At 42.1% G+C, this 15,717-nt stretch overlaps 1 long non-coding RNA gene across 1 annotated transcript; it reads left to right on the plus strand.

Annotated features, from left to right (window-relative positions):
• Positions 1 to 298: 298 nt before the first annotated feature.
• On the plus strand, positions 299 to 5,429 carry LOC125941790 (uncharacterized). Its single transcript, XR_007464609.1, has 2 exons — positions 299 to 471; positions 5,256 to 5,429. It is a non-coding gene; the product is annotated as an uncharacterized LOC125941790 (long non-coding RNA).
• Positions 5,430 to 15,717: the final 10,288 nt, after the last annotated feature.

A 15,717-nucleotide genomic window follows, 5' to 3' on the forward strand; every position in this document is an offset into this window, starting at 1 on the left:
AGTGAAACAAACGAAGGCCAAAGAGAAATGAAAGAAATGAAACAGTTACGCGCACAGATTATACACTACTTTTTACCGCGTCATCTGCAGAAATGCACCAAACTACTTAAAAAAACTTTTGTTCGTAACAATAAAGATATTAGTTAGAACTTTTACTCATAGGTAACGCAATGAACGCCAAACCAGTGTTTGAGCATGAGTGTTTAAGTGTGTGCGTGCGTGCGTGACTTTATCGTGAGCAGTCTTTTGCAACAGTACCCAGTGTGCCGTTAGTTTCGTAGTCGCAATTTTGTTAGGCCGTGACTGCTGCAACCCGGTCGCAGCAAACAAAAGGTGCCCAAAACGTTTGGTGCGACCCATGACGTCACGTCCGCTATAACCCATGATGTCACGTCCGTTTATTTTCATGGCGGCTGTTTTTCGGGGCCGGTCGCGTTGTGAAGCGGTCCGTATTCCGTGCCTTCTTACAGAGTAAGTAATCCATTTTTCCACTCTATATGCATGTAATAAAAGGTTGGGGCTGTCAGCTGCTTGATGTGTTGCCGTTAGTTATCTTGCGCGCATATTTTGCTTCGTGACCGCGTCAAATTGCAGCCGGCCCGTGGAATAGGTCGTGGCATCCCATACAAAGCTGATCCTGTGAGTATACACCTCTGTCAGGATCGTTAGTACGTGTACAGAACTATCCCGTATTCTGCTTCAGTGAATGATGCGTGAAAAAACGAGGACGTAAGAAAATCCTGGCATGGTGAGCTGTTCCGCCAGATCGTGTTAAATCGCGTTTTTGCGCGACATGGTCGAACAGCTTTGCTACTGCTTTTCTACAGCTTTGCTGCATTTCATTTAATCATCACCTGCATTCTTTTTAATAAGACAAATGGCATTACTGCGCGAAAGAGCGTCTCGGAAGTTTCCCAACAACAGCCAATGCCGCCGTGCCTGTTGCATGCACGCTTACCAGCTACACGCTGTCCTGATGCAGTTGGAACGATTATGACGCAGTATCAGCCTGCTACTGCGGGCTGCAGGATCACGATGACAATACAATTAAAATAACTAAAGAAATTAATGCAGTAAGTGTGGTGTTCAAACGTTGCCAAGCGTGATAAGCGGACCTGCCTCGTAAGATGCGTTGAATGAATCGGCTTTCTAAAGTCAGCTTCGCCGCAGTAGACGTGTTACGCGGTGAAGCTTACCCAAAAATTATTGCAGTGAAGCATACCAAAAGTGAAAAGGGGCCGCTATCACGGGACATGTATATGTTCCTTAACTATGTACGCGCGCACTCGCCTTCGCCAATCATATTACGCGCGCCCAGGAGCGTATTAAGTGTATTGGCAGGTGTACTCACATATATGAAAACTGCCAAGAAAAGCTGGTTAAGGCAAGCTCTCTTGTCGAAACGTTTGCACCAGCCTGTTCGACCACTGTTATATCACCGCAGTTTGTGTATTGCGGTGAAGCATACCGATAGTGGGTAGGGGTCACGCGAATCGGGAGTGTAGGGTTTCAGCCAGCGACGAACCCTACCAGTCTCAACGTTCTAGTCTCAACAAAGCACATTTTTCCGCCAGGATGACGTTTCGACAACTTTTGTTGGCTGTTGGTGATGACACAACTCTTTTACAGATAACATTCTCTAAGCCTTTTGAAATGACAGGGAGCACTGACACCGGCCGATAATTTGACATGTCATTTCTGTCCCCTGATTTAAACAGTGCAGTCAGCTTCGCCTGTTGCATTTTTGTAGGGTAAACGCCAGTAGACAAGCAAACATTGAATACGTGGGTGAAAACAGGCACTTTGCTTTGTTGTGTACCTGTCATACTGCTATTAAATTTTCCTTTCCTTTTAAAGTGCTTACGTACATCACATCGCAAGGAGTCACTGTGTAATTAGTGGCCTTGTCATGTTAAAAAACCAGGCTCTACTCAAGAGAGGTTGGGGTTAAGTACCTGTGAAATTTTTTTAGAGGGGTAGTTTTCTGAGAAGAAATCAGATGCCAGAAACAGACCTGTGGTATCCTGGGTTTGAGTATTTAACAGTGGAAAGGATACAAAATACATTATATTTCTTCTCTGAAACCAACAAGTAAGTGAAATATGTAAATATATTAAATAGCAGTCCATGGAGCAACTGCAAGCTGTGCACACCTAGACCCAAAACGCGCTTCTCTTGCTCCAGTCCATGCAGGCTGTCAGCTGCTTTGTTGAAGCCTCTAGTACATTCTCAGTGGTGCAGTAATTTTTGTCTGCATTTTGCTCAAGTGTGCCCTAGACATAATTGAGTGATTTGCAGTTGCAACTGGACTGCAGCCTCAGCTTGGGAGACCAGTGGTAGGGCACATTTTGTAAAACTAAGCTACACATAGCATTACCAGTTTGAGCAGAGACCTGTTTATATATGTGTCGTCTTTAGCATCTAGATTTTTTACCATGAATTCGGAAAAATCTCCAGCACATCGAGTCCCTAGATTTGAAATGCTGTATAAGTTGTCTTCTTGTTCATTGCGGTTGCGCTTAACTTCTGTCCAAATAGGAGAGCACTTCTGCATAGCACATCAAGGACCATTCTTATTAACATGCCTTCCTTTTATTTATCTTACCTACAATCAAGAGCACACGTATATAGCACATGAATGTGCTGTGCTTGAACTTGACTTACATTGCCATGTTTATGTAGTCAAGAATTCGACGAAAGTTCGTTGGTCAGGTAACATGATGAGGAAGAAGATGCGGTCACTGACCAAGTCAAAGTAATACACAGAGACGTTTCGGGACCCGTACGGGTTCCTTGTTCACACTAAGCAGGCAAGAGCCGTAAGTCGCTTTTTATACTAAAATGTGACGTAATGAGCGGGTGTAGCTGGCAGGGAGATTGCCATCTGTCCTGTTGATAGTGTCCTCCGTGGTCTGAATAAACACTGATTCTAATAGTAGTCTTGTGGCCGGATTCTTCTCCTTGGCTATTATAGTGGCGTTATCCCAATTGATGCAGTGACCGTGATTATCGGCGTGCTCTGCCAGTGCGTTCGACGCTTTCTTGTTGTTGCAGACGTCCCTCCGATGTTCCTTTAATCTTCTGGTGAAGTTGCCAGTTTCGCCGATGTAACTGCAGCTGCAGTCTGCGCATGGTATCTTGTAGACAACACCAGGGTAGCTCTTGCTGTCTAATCGATCTTTCACGTTAACAAGCTGATTTCTCAGTTTGTTGGAGGGCATGTGCGCAACGCGAAGGTCATACCTTGAAAAGATACGGCTTAGAGCTTCGCTGACCCCAGGAACATATGGAACGCCGGCGCGTCTTCGGAACGACTTGCCCTGGGATGGCCTGGGATGGAGGACACGATCTTCATTAGTCTTAATAAATTTCTTTGGGTACCCGTTCGTCATTAATTCGCGATGGATTGTCTGAAGTTCTTTCCTGATTTCGTCGTCACTTGAACAGATGCGTGTTGCCCGCGTCACCAAAGAAGAAACAACGGATTGCTTGTGACAATCTGGGTGGCACGAATTAAAATTTAGGTAGTGTCCGGTATGCGTCGCTTTCCTGTGCACAGCAAACGAGAGCTTATTTCCGGTTCGGCCCACCTGGACGTCGAGGAAGGGAAGGCTGCTGTCGCACTCGTATTCTGCGGTAAACTGTATTGCTGCCTCTATCGAGTTGAGAACACGCAGGAGCCGTGGGGCATCATTCTTATTTAGGATGCAGAAGCAGTCGTCCACGTAGCGGACGAATATCTTGGGCGCGGGAGCGAAGTCAGTAAGGGCCTTCTGTTCAACTAGCTCCATGACCAAATTGGCCGTAGTAACGGAGATGGAAGCCCCCATGGCAGTTCCGTGGATCTGCTTATAACACTGCTTGCGGTAGGTGAAATACGTGTTGCTTAGGCAAAATTCTAGCAGCTCGCAGACGTCCTGTACCTCCAAAGGTGTGCGCTCTGCGAGCGTTTCGTCCGCCAGCAGGACCTTCGTGCACGCCGCTACGGCCAAGTCGATAGGCACGGAAGTGAAGAGTGCTCTGACGTCGAAGGGTACCATCACGTCTTCTTCATCCAGGGAAATGTCGCGCACTTTTTTCACGAAAGCTGACGAATTGGCAATGTGCGTTGCTGTTTTTCCGGCGAGTGGGCCCAACACTTGGTGTAGGTAACCCGAAAGTCGGTGCAGCGGCGACCTTGTGAAGTCGACGATGGGCCTTAGCGGAACGCCTGGCTTGTGTACTTTGGGCAGGCCGTAAATTGCAGGTGCAGACCCATTGGTACACAGGAGGCGATAGTAAAGGTGCTTGTGCTGCGGCGGCACGAACTTAAAAATATTGGAGAGTAGCTTCTGCAGTTTCGTTTGAAGGCTTGCCGTGGGATCTTTTTGTATGGTTACGTAAGTATCCCCGTCCAAAAGCAAATCCGTCATCTTCTGATCGTACTCACTTCTGTTGAGTATTACGACGGCATTTCCCTTGTCCGCAGGAAGTATGGCAATGGAGAGGTTGTTTCGGAGGCCCTTGACGACGTCTTTCTCAGCCGGTGAAGGCCGGGCTTGAGGGTCGCGTGTCCGCCACTTGGACAGAACACCGATAGCGCAGGTACGAGCTTCGTATCTTACTTCGGAAGGAAGCTGTGCGACGGCTCGCTCCACGGCGCAGACCATTCTCGTCGGGTTGGGTGAGGCACCAGAATTGAAGTTCAATCCCTTGCGTAGAACGGCAGCTTCAGAAGCAGTAAGCTTGTATGAGGACAAGTTGAGAACGGCAGCTTTAGTTTGGGCGGGCTGCTGCGGCCTGAGTGCGTCCAATTTGCTTTCTTGCGACTGTCTGCAATTGCGTTCCCTTAGCGTCGCCATGAAATTGGCGTGAAGCTGTACGTCATGCTTGCCATGTTTAGTAGCACAGTGCTCATAGTTGGTGTTGGTTCATTCAAGCTAAGCATTACTACAACCTTTAACTGTAGGTATTATGGTGTGAGAGCAGAGAAATGGATATGCAAAGACAGTTGGGCACGTTAAGACATCTTTTTGTGTGTGAAAAGGTGAAAGATACACAAAGTGGGATAGAACACGTGCACTTTCATCTTTTCTCACAACAACAAAAAAAAAAAAAAAAAACGGAGGAATAAGGTTCCTTCACTGTGCCATAGAAACTATATGTTTGCTCTCAAATGTAATTCTGATTCGTTGGATTTGTTCTTGTGCTGTTTTTCTTGAGTGTGCTTTACTTTTTACACGTCAACGTTTCAAACTCGTTTTTATTTTTGACAGACTGAACATCCCACGTCTTGGTTTGACTTCCTGGTACAGGATACTTGCAGTTGGCATGGAGTGGTGAAGCAGCATGGTGTACTTTTATTAAAAGCACAGATTTCACCAGTATAGAAGCAGTTCATCAAAAAAAAAAAAAACATGTGTGCTGAAAATAAAGTGTTCCTACCCACATTCCTCAGTGTCTAATTATGCTTGTATCCCTGTGTTCTCTTCAGCAAAACCACTTATATGGGGAATTGATTGTGATAAGTGCTTGTGAGAGTTTTCAGGAAGAGCTTTGGACCCTTTTTACTGGTGCACAGGTAAAATGTGCACACGCTGTAAAATTGAAACACCAGGTGGAGTAGCAAACACCAATGCTTGATGTGGCATTTGTCGGGCTTGTGTGTCGGCACATTTTCCATACAACAATATACTCTAGGACAGCATGCTAGCACTACAAAGCACCCATCTTTTATGTTAGGTGTAAATTACTGCAAGCTCTTTAAAGATGGTCACAAGAGAAATGCTGGCTTTAATTCAAAACTAAAGGTGAAGGAAGCTGTGCAAATGTATTGAGAACTTATGCAATCTGTGGCGTTTACTCAGTTCAGATAATGTCCAAACGTGCCATAAGGCCTTGATAGCTGAAACCTGAGTAACAACTGGTAATGCAATTAAAGAATCTTGCTACACCTCTAAAAATGAGGCAGTGAAATGAAATTAGTGTCACAATTCCTTTTTGTTAGGACTTCGTTTGGGTTGAATATACTGATTGTAACAACACAAAGTGGAGGGGGTGATGCACATTAGAGAAATGCTAGTCTATTTTTATATTCCACCTTCTCTACATTCAAAGTGCAGTAAAGTTACCATGGAAAGCTACAGTGAAGCCATTGGTTGAGTCTGTATGGTGGCAATCACCAACCTAACTGCTTGGGTTTATAGTGCCTTACTTGTACATACCTATTTAAGCGTTGAGCTATTTGAACATTGATTAAGGTAACCAACATATGAACAAGTAGTTTACTGAGTAAATTACATGGGGAAGGGCAGAAAGATAGGACAGAGCACAGGGGGTGTATTCTGCAAGTGTCAACCAAATGGACATAACCATTTCAACTGCTGCTTAAGTTCTGATTGGCTATGCTGGGGCACACGTGAGAGGGAGACAGGTGCCCCAGTCAATCAACGTTTCAGCAACAGATGAAATGGATGTGTCCACTAGATGAATACTTTCAGAACACCCCCCCCCCCCCCCCCGCAGTTCTGTCTGTGACCAACATGCCTGGTATGGCACCTTTGCTTTCAATATCCGTCTTTATCAGCAAAAGTGGGAAAGAGCCACGTTTGTGCATGAAACGTTTTCCTGAGGTTGTCTGCCTTGAAGCCATGGTGGTAATCACAGGAAACAGGGCGGATCCAGAGTAGCACCAAAGGAGAAGCCTTTATCAAGACAAATATGGAGGGGGGTTACTGCATGCTCAAATTTGTGAGCTCACAAGTTTGCCAAGGCCGCGTCGTGTCGGTAGTTGATGAAGACTACATGAGAGAGAGAGAGATAAATGAGATGCAAAAGGCAGGAAGGTTAACCGGAAGGTAACTATCCATTAACATGGTTAATGAATAACCACATAGGCTAAAATTATTTAGGTACTGTTTATGAGGACTACATATTTGCTGGAAATCTCTGAAAATAATTGTGCAAGCGCAGAATAACACCCTCCACTAGTGGTGACGTTCTTGAAGGAATGAATATGTATCAGTTGTACCTGTGTGGTGAATAAAGTTACATAAAAAAAAACTTGGCAATAGAAACTAAATTCAGAGTAGTACTCCAAATACATTGCCTCTTCTTTAGGACTAGATGAATGCAATTAATTATAATAATCAATTGAAAATCGAATGCCAACCACAAAAAAAAAAATGTTATAAATGTTTTAGCTCCTACCTGAGAGCCATGATTGTGAACAAAGCTCCAGTTGAACCATCTCTAATTTTTCATTTTCATGATTTGTGTTTAAACTACTTACCATGCCTCTTTCGACCAGACCAGACGAGCTTTCGTCAAACTCTTCACTACTTCAATGCAAATAATTAGAGGTTGGCAAATGTAAATTTTTTCTAATGGGAATAGTAAGTGTCGAATAGTCGAATACAGATGAATACATTTACAGCAGGCTTATTTATCTTGATATAATTAAGCACCGTGCTTGTACTGACCACAAAAAAAAAAGAAAAATACTGCTAACTATCAGGGAAGATTAGGATTACTTTTAAACACAAGTTCACTAATTGTGATTTAAAAAACTGCACAAACACCTCTCAAAATCTTTAGAGCCTGGTGGCAAACAAGAGTTCTAAGAATAAATAGCTGCTGTATGTGTAGCTGTAAAAAAAGTACTAAATAAATGGTTGTGGCAGAAAAAAAAACGGAAGACAAAAGCTGCAGAAGGACTATTTTGCTGTAAAGACATGTAAAAGGACAGATTGCAAGAAAAAAATCACTGGTTATAAAAAATTTACATGCTCAGACCTGTCAATAAAAATAAATGATAGGCTATAATCAAAAATCAGGAGTTGTCATGTAGCCTTCCATCATGAAACCAAAAACACAGTTTGCATTACCAATTTGTATTCTGCATTGCTTCGAAATCTTTTGTTGTTTCACTTGTGATAATTTGGGATACTTTGTTAGCAGATGGTGAACAGTAACAACTTTAACAGTCGGTTACTGCGAAGTATTTGGCTAGTTTTATTTAATCAAAAATGCTGAATAGTTGATTATTTTAGAATACGAATAGTTAGCATGTAACGTTCGATTCATATCCAAAACTTCAAATATTCTTCCACCCCTACAAATAATACTTCCTTTACCAGTGTTCATGCCAAAGCCCCCCCCTCCCCCCTCCTTAATATGTACTCGGCATCTCACCTCTACAATCCTGAGGCATACTGACATTATGCCGTGTGGCAACCCAAGCAAATAAAAAAAAAATCCTGAGGCATGATTAGATTTGCATTGTGTGGTAAGTACCAGTCTGCAATAGTTTGGATCTGTCGGCTGTGCTGAGTAATTGTACATCACATACTTGTAACAGTCAAGTAGTGCTTCTCAAGAATCGTGTTCGAACTGCACACACTAAAACATAAGCTGGGATATTCAAAAGACAAGTACGTGTTTTGCTTGCCAATCAACGTTTAGTGTGCTCATTTATGTTAGGTGTGCTGTTAAACGAATATTGTAATTTGCTAATGCAAAGAAAAAACAAGCCAGTATCTCTTGCTTTATAAATATATGCACTGTACCAACAAAGTAATTAACAAAGAAGAACATCAGAAATAAACACAAATATGTGTGCACTTACCGGTATAAAATAATTCTCAATGCAATATTTCATTGAGGCATGCAACTTGAATTAAAGCCAGGTCACAGGCTTTCCAAAGCATTCCCTAACTTGTATGTGTTGCTCAGCAACATTCAAGAAGCTTTCACCAGGTTGATTTTTCCTTTGAATAACTTAGACAATTCTGTCTCGTAATAGGTCATGTAGATGACTTCATTTTTTGAAGTCACATGTCAAGAAACCAGTGCTAGAAGAGAGTATAGCATTATGCACAGCTGCATATTTAAGGCACTTTCTAAAAACACACCGATTCATGGTCATTCACTGTGTTAGTAACTATACTCCTACCGAAGCAGACTGAGAACACATCTGGGCTCAGTGGCGCACCCCGAATCTCTGCCAGGGGGGGGGGGGTTGAATTTTTAGGGGGGGGGGGGAGAGCAAACACTTGCCTTGCTTTAGCTAAAGGAATCCAACAGCCAATAAAATGCCTGATAATTATAATTATAATTACACCAAGGATGATGACGATCTGTATTCCATCAGCATTTTACTCAATGTAAATTAAGTGTGAATGTAATTAAGTGTGAATAAAGACAAGACAATGATAGAGTGTTTTTGTTAATCAGGAAAATTCGACGACAAGCCACCGCCTGAATTGTAATGACAATGTGAACAGAGCACTAAAGGTACACGTTGGACTGGTGGGGCTGGACGCGTCGGGGGGGGGGGGGGGGGGTAACTTGGCCACAGGGGGGCGTTACAACTACCGGACCCCCCCCCGTCGGTGCGCCACTGTGGGCATTGCATTCAATAGCTGATGTAAAATGCGAAAATTACTGCTTGTAGGTATGAATGAACCAAATGAGTCAGAAATATAGGTTCTCAAACTTCTAGTATTGAGTGTGGCAACATTTACGAAAAACACATTGCAACTGAAAGTTGCAAAGCATGCGCTGAAATAACTGAAATAGCTAGATTTAATAGACTAATAAACAGAAACTGCAAATTCCCAACATTTCTAAATACTTTTCCTCACACTACCCTCATAGAGGTGGCTTCCCTTAATTGCTCACACCTCTGCCTTACTTCTATAATTCCCTGCTCTCGCTGCTTTGCCCATGCTGACTGGCACCTTGCACAAAGGTTAGGGCAAAAGCAGCTTGTGTTGTGAGGCAAGCTGTCCACATCTGGTAGCCACATGTCAGTTTATCATAGTAAATGAAAGGGAAGCCATGAGGGTAAGTCATAGAGAAGACGGATACCTAGGTTCAATGATAAACTAAAACGCCAAAATGGAACTATTAGGCAGTCCAGAGGATCAGCAAAACTGACACAGAGTGGAAAAACTGGAAAGATGCATCATGGTGTATATTTATGTTATACAGGTCCCAGTCAAGTTGAAAGATTTTTACTGTCTAATAAACTTATAAGACAATACATGACCAGCAATACTGTATATGGAACTGAAACAATTTTAATAAAGTCATCTAGAAGTCAGGACAGAGAAGGGACTGAATGAGGATGCTAAAGTGGATGAAGTGGAAGCAGAATGTGAAGATATGTCTTAAAAAATGACATCCAACACACGCATAAAGGTGGCAAAGATTGGACTCAATGTTCAAGAAGAAGTTGAATATGACAATTTATTAGAATACATACATGAGAGGGCAGCAGCAATACAGTCGAGATAACTGTCATGCAAGAGGAAAGGATGCTAGTCTAAACATTAACAGTTGATTAGAAAATGATTAAGCATGGGTGCAGGCTTATGTAGAATTCCGTATGGTATGCACAATGTGAGAGTTGAATCTCATAAAGAACCGTGGCCTTACACGCCTCAAATATAAAATGATGTGGGCTAAGATGACTGTATAATCAAGGATAGCATCAAGAGGGGGCCTCCTCCAAAAAAGAGAACAAGAGGGAGAGAGATTTTCGACGTAACAGATACAAGTCATACGTATCACAATTAACTCCAACATGTCTCGGGGAAGACACAAACTGAATCTGCCAATGGTGTAGGCAAAATGGTGTGTGTGTGTATATATATATATATACACACATATATATACACACATACGTACATACATACATACATACATACATACATACATACATACATACATACATACATACATACATACATACATACATACATACATACATACATACACATATTCCGGTGTGATAGGCGTAAAGTACTATATTTTTTTCATACTGTGTTACCCTTTGAACTTGGGCCATTGCTGTTTTAATATAGCAGTTGCCAACTGGCAGATAAAACGTAAATCTGCGCAACTAAGTCTACGACTGGAATATAATAATATAGCCATTTGCTGCTTGTAATTAATAACCACCTCTTTCTTTTTGCACGCAAATAGTACGCTGATATTCCCGAAAGAGCATCATACAGTAGCTTATTTGTGTTTGTTAAATAGGGCACAAAAATGCTTTACTCAAATCTGCATACTATATTTGTTTGTATGATTGATTAGTTGGTGAACTTGTCGATGAGGACTTTATATTTACTGTTGCAGCAAGATACTGGCAATGTTACATGACTGAAATGTTGCGATCTCACTCAGTATGTACATGGCCCCTTCATACATGACTGACGGCGCACTGTCAATAAATGTGTCGAAGTCAGATAATTTTATTCCATGGAGCTGGATAATCTCTTTAAAGGATGCAGAGAAGACAGGAATATCCTTTGTTGCATTGTTTAGGGAGTCCTTGTTTAATTCGGAGTAATAAAATTTTGGCTTGATGTACAGTCAGTATAATGCCACATTTTTTCATAAAAGATTTACATTACTGGCCCAAACCACATGAACAAGTTAATTACTAGCTGCAGGCATAACAAGAATTAAGGAAAAACTGCTACTTCACCATAGCTGACACAACACAGCATTGAACATGTGCGGAAAAGTGTCTTTGTGTGGTCCCTTTAGTAAAGCTGTCATGTTTATAGCAGTACTCTGCAGCCTGATTGAATGAACTGGAGTAACACTGGGTAAACAGCATCAATTGACCCGAGCTCAGTTTCTGTATTTGTTTTTTTCTTGCCGCTATATTGGACAGAATTGACAAAAAGAATTTGCACCCACAAATGATGTGGGCACCATGACTCAAGGAGCTGTACAACAAGATATATATACACATTCAAATATTGATTAAATTAAATTTTCTGTTCTCTACAAGGGTGGCAATGTAGGCTTGTTGGTTGATCATCATGGAATGGCATGTAGTGTACTGCAGCAAAAGCAAGGATACCATAAGCAACGAAACACAGACATAAGCACCTAATTATGTCTGCGTTCCGTTTCTTCTCGTATCCTTGTTTTCACTGCGCTACACTACATGCCACTCGATACTCTAGCTGTCACATTCATGAGCACTGGATACCTAGTATCAACTAACGTCTTGCCTGATTTACGATAATTAAAAAGCAAAATATGTGTATAGTAGGTCTAATTGAATTCTGGTGATTTTAGCATCATTGACGTATATAGCTTTTAAGAATGTTTAATTATTTCTCCCATGAAGGCAGAGTGCATGCTCAACTGCTACAATTAGTGCGAATGTAGGCAAAAAAGACATACTTTTGGCTCTGGCATACATTTTATAGTATGTTGCATGATCTAATCAAGTTGTTTCGATTTAACGAAGTTCTTGATTTAACAAAATTATAAAACCTCAGATATATACCAATAAAATTCATTAACTAGACTTACTGTACTTTATAACCAAAGTATCCAATCAAAGCAGCTACAGCCGCCGCGGTTGCGATAAGCAATTTGCATTAAACAGCACGCGCAGACAAAGCGCGAACGTACGTGAGCTCTGCATAAACACGCCATCGTCGTTATTCTGTTGCGATGATTGATGCGAAAGCATCAAATAGCCCATTGAGCGAAAAAGCCGGCATCTGTCGTCTCGGCGAAACGGCATCTAAATTGTCATTGGCTGGGGATGCCACGTCACAAACGCGCCTCGACGGGGTAGAGCGGGCCCAACGAAAGGGAACACCTGCTGCTCGCTAGGGCCTCAGGTATTGCGGGAGAGGAGAGGGCATCGCCGCAACGCCACGTCATCCTCCCTCTCACAAGTCAGCGCGCGGTCCGTATCTCTCTCTTTCTCAAGACCACTTGGCTTAGCTGCTGCGCGCGCCTGCCGGCCTTGGTGACCGCTGCTACTTCCTCGGTCTGTCGACATGCAGGACGTTGGTGGCATATGGCGTTGGCATCGCAAGCTGTTGCTGCTGCTTGCTGGCTCGGGCAGCACATACCACTATGGTACATTACTCACAGTGCAAAATTCGAAGGACTGCTCACCGACATTCAATTGGACATGTCCTCGGACGCATCATCGTTCACCGTCACCGATTACTGTCTTCACACAGTGGTTGGCATTGTGTTGTCATTTCGAATTCATAGTAATATCACCCCCTTTGACACAGCCTTCACGCTGTGTCGTAGATCACGCAGTCGTCGTCACGCATGCAGCCGTCATCCCATGGTCATTATGCCTCAGTCGTCGTGACTCAAGAATTGTGATCCCATCGTCAATCATACGATCGTTGTCACACTGGCATAATCATACTGTAGTCGGCATTCGACAGGTCAATCACCCTGATCAGCATTGCCTCTAAGGTTCTAGAACAGAATGCATGTGGTGACGTACCGCAGTAGTATCGTAGGAGACACTCGGGCAGAGCAATTGCTGGCCTTGATCACCAGGCCAAGCCTCCCTGCTGCTAAGACCCACCACTACATCACTTATTTCAAGCTCCACAGTAATCCTTAATGGAGTAACATAATGGTTTCTGCAGCAAATGTCAACATAATTGCCATAAGGACCTTCTCTCTCATGCAAAACACAACTATTGTCATGTTCACTAACTTGATCTCTACTCTTGAACTTGGTTCTTGCGTTGAATGTATCCTTTTAGCTTTCGAACGTCTGATACATTGTGCCACTGACTCCTTCTCCTGAAGTTAAGTGAAATTAATATTGATTGATTGCAATTACTAAAATGCACTGAATGCTTACTTCGTGACCAAGTACAATTTGTATATGTTTACAACTCCAATTCACAAATCTGTCTTTTGTAACTTCTGGCATGCCATTAGGCTGAGTGTTTAGGTGCTTCATTTTTCTTATTTAAGACCTCCCACTACTGCTACACATGATACATATGATAGTACTGTACTGCTACGCATCATAGCTTTACTAAAGGGACCGCACAAAGGCACTTTTTCGCACATGTTCAATGCTGTGTTGTGTCAGCTATGGTTAAGTAGCAGTTTTTCCTTAATTCTTGTTATGCTTACAGCTAGTAATTAACTTGTTCATGTGGTTTGGGCCAGTAATTTAAATCTTTTATGAAAAAATGTGGCATTATACTGACTGTACATCAAGCCAAAATTTTATTACTCCGAATTAAACAAGGACTCCCTAAACAATGCAACAAAGGATATTCCTGTCTTCTCTGCATCCTTTAAAGAGATTATCCAGCTCCATGGAATAAAATTATCTGACTTCGACACATTTATTGACAGTGCGCCGTCAGTCATGTATGAAGGGGCCATGTACATACTGAGTGAGATCGCAACATTTCAGTCATGTAACATTGCCAGTATCTTGCTGCAACAGTAAATATAAAGTCCTCATCGACAAGTTCACCAACTAATCAATCATACAAACAAATATAGTATGCAGATTTGAGTAAAGCATTTTTGTGCCCTATTTAACAAACACAAATAAGCTACTGTATGATGCTCTTTCGGGAATATCAGCGTACTATTTGCGTGCAAAAAGAAAGAGGTGGTTATTAATTACAAGCAGCAAATGGCTATATTATTATATTCCAGTCGTAGACTTAGTTGCGCAGATTTACGTTTTATCTGCCAGTTGGCAACTGCTATATTAAAACAGCAATGGCCCAAGTTCAAAGGGTAACACAGTATGAAAAAAATATAGTACTTTACGCCTATCACACCGGAATATGTGTATGTATGTATGTATGTATGTATGTATGTATGTATGTATGTATGTATGTATGTATGTATGTGTATGTATGTATGTATGCATGTATGTATGTACGTATGTGTGTGTATATATATGTGTGTATATATATATATATATACACACACACACCATTTTGCCTACACCATTGGCAGATTCAGTTTGTGTCTTCCCCGAGACATGTTGGAGTTAATTGTGATACGTATGACTTGTATCTGTTACGTCGAAAATCTCTCTCCCTCTTGTTCTCTTTTTTGGAGGAGGCCCCCTCTTGATGCTATCCTTGATTATACAGTCATCTTAGCCCACATCATTTTATATTTGAGGCGTGTAATGCCACAGTTCTTTATGAGATTCAACTCTCACATCGTGCATACCATACGGAATTCTACATAAGCCTGCACCCATGCTTAATCATTTTCTGATCAACTGTTAATGTTTAGACTAGCATCCTTTCCTCTTGCATGACAGTTATCTCGACTGTATTGCTGCTGCCCTCTCATGTATGTATTCTAATAAATTGTCATATTCAACTTCTTCTTGAACATTGAGTCCAATCTTTGCCACCTTTATGCGTGTGTTGGATGTCATTTTTTAAGACGTATCTTCACATTCTGCTTCCACTTCATCCACGTTAGCATCCTCATTCAGTTCCTTCTCTGTCCTGACTTCTAGATGACTTTATTAAAACTGTTTCAGTTCCATATACAGTATTGCTGGTCATGTATTGTCTTATAAGTTTATTAGACAGTAAAAATCTTTCAACTTGACTGGGACCTGTATAACATAAATATACACCATGATGCATCTTTCCAGTTTTTCCACTCTGTGTCAGTTTTGCTGATCCTCTGGACTGCCTAATAGTTCCATTTTGGCGTCTTAGTTTATCATTGAACCTAGGTATCCATCTTCTGTATGACTTACCGTCATGGCTTCCCTTTCATTTACTATGATAAACTGACATGTGGCTACCAGATGTGGACAGCTCTCCTCACAACACAAGCTGCTTTTGCCCTAACCTTTGTGCAAGGTGCCAGTCAGCATGGGCAAAGCAGCGAGAGCAGGGAATTATAGAAGTAAGGCAGAGGTGTGAGCAATTAAGG

The sequence above is a fragment of the Dermacentor silvarum genome, unplaced genomic scaffold, assembly GCF_013339745.2.
Source record: "Dermacentor silvarum isolate Dsil-2018 unplaced genomic scaffold, BIME_Dsil_1.4 Seq314, whole genome shotgun sequence".
In the NCBI taxonomy this organism is placed as follows: domain Eukaryota; kingdom Metazoa; phylum Arthropoda; class Arachnida; order Ixodida; family Ixodidae; genus Dermacentor; species Dermacentor silvarum.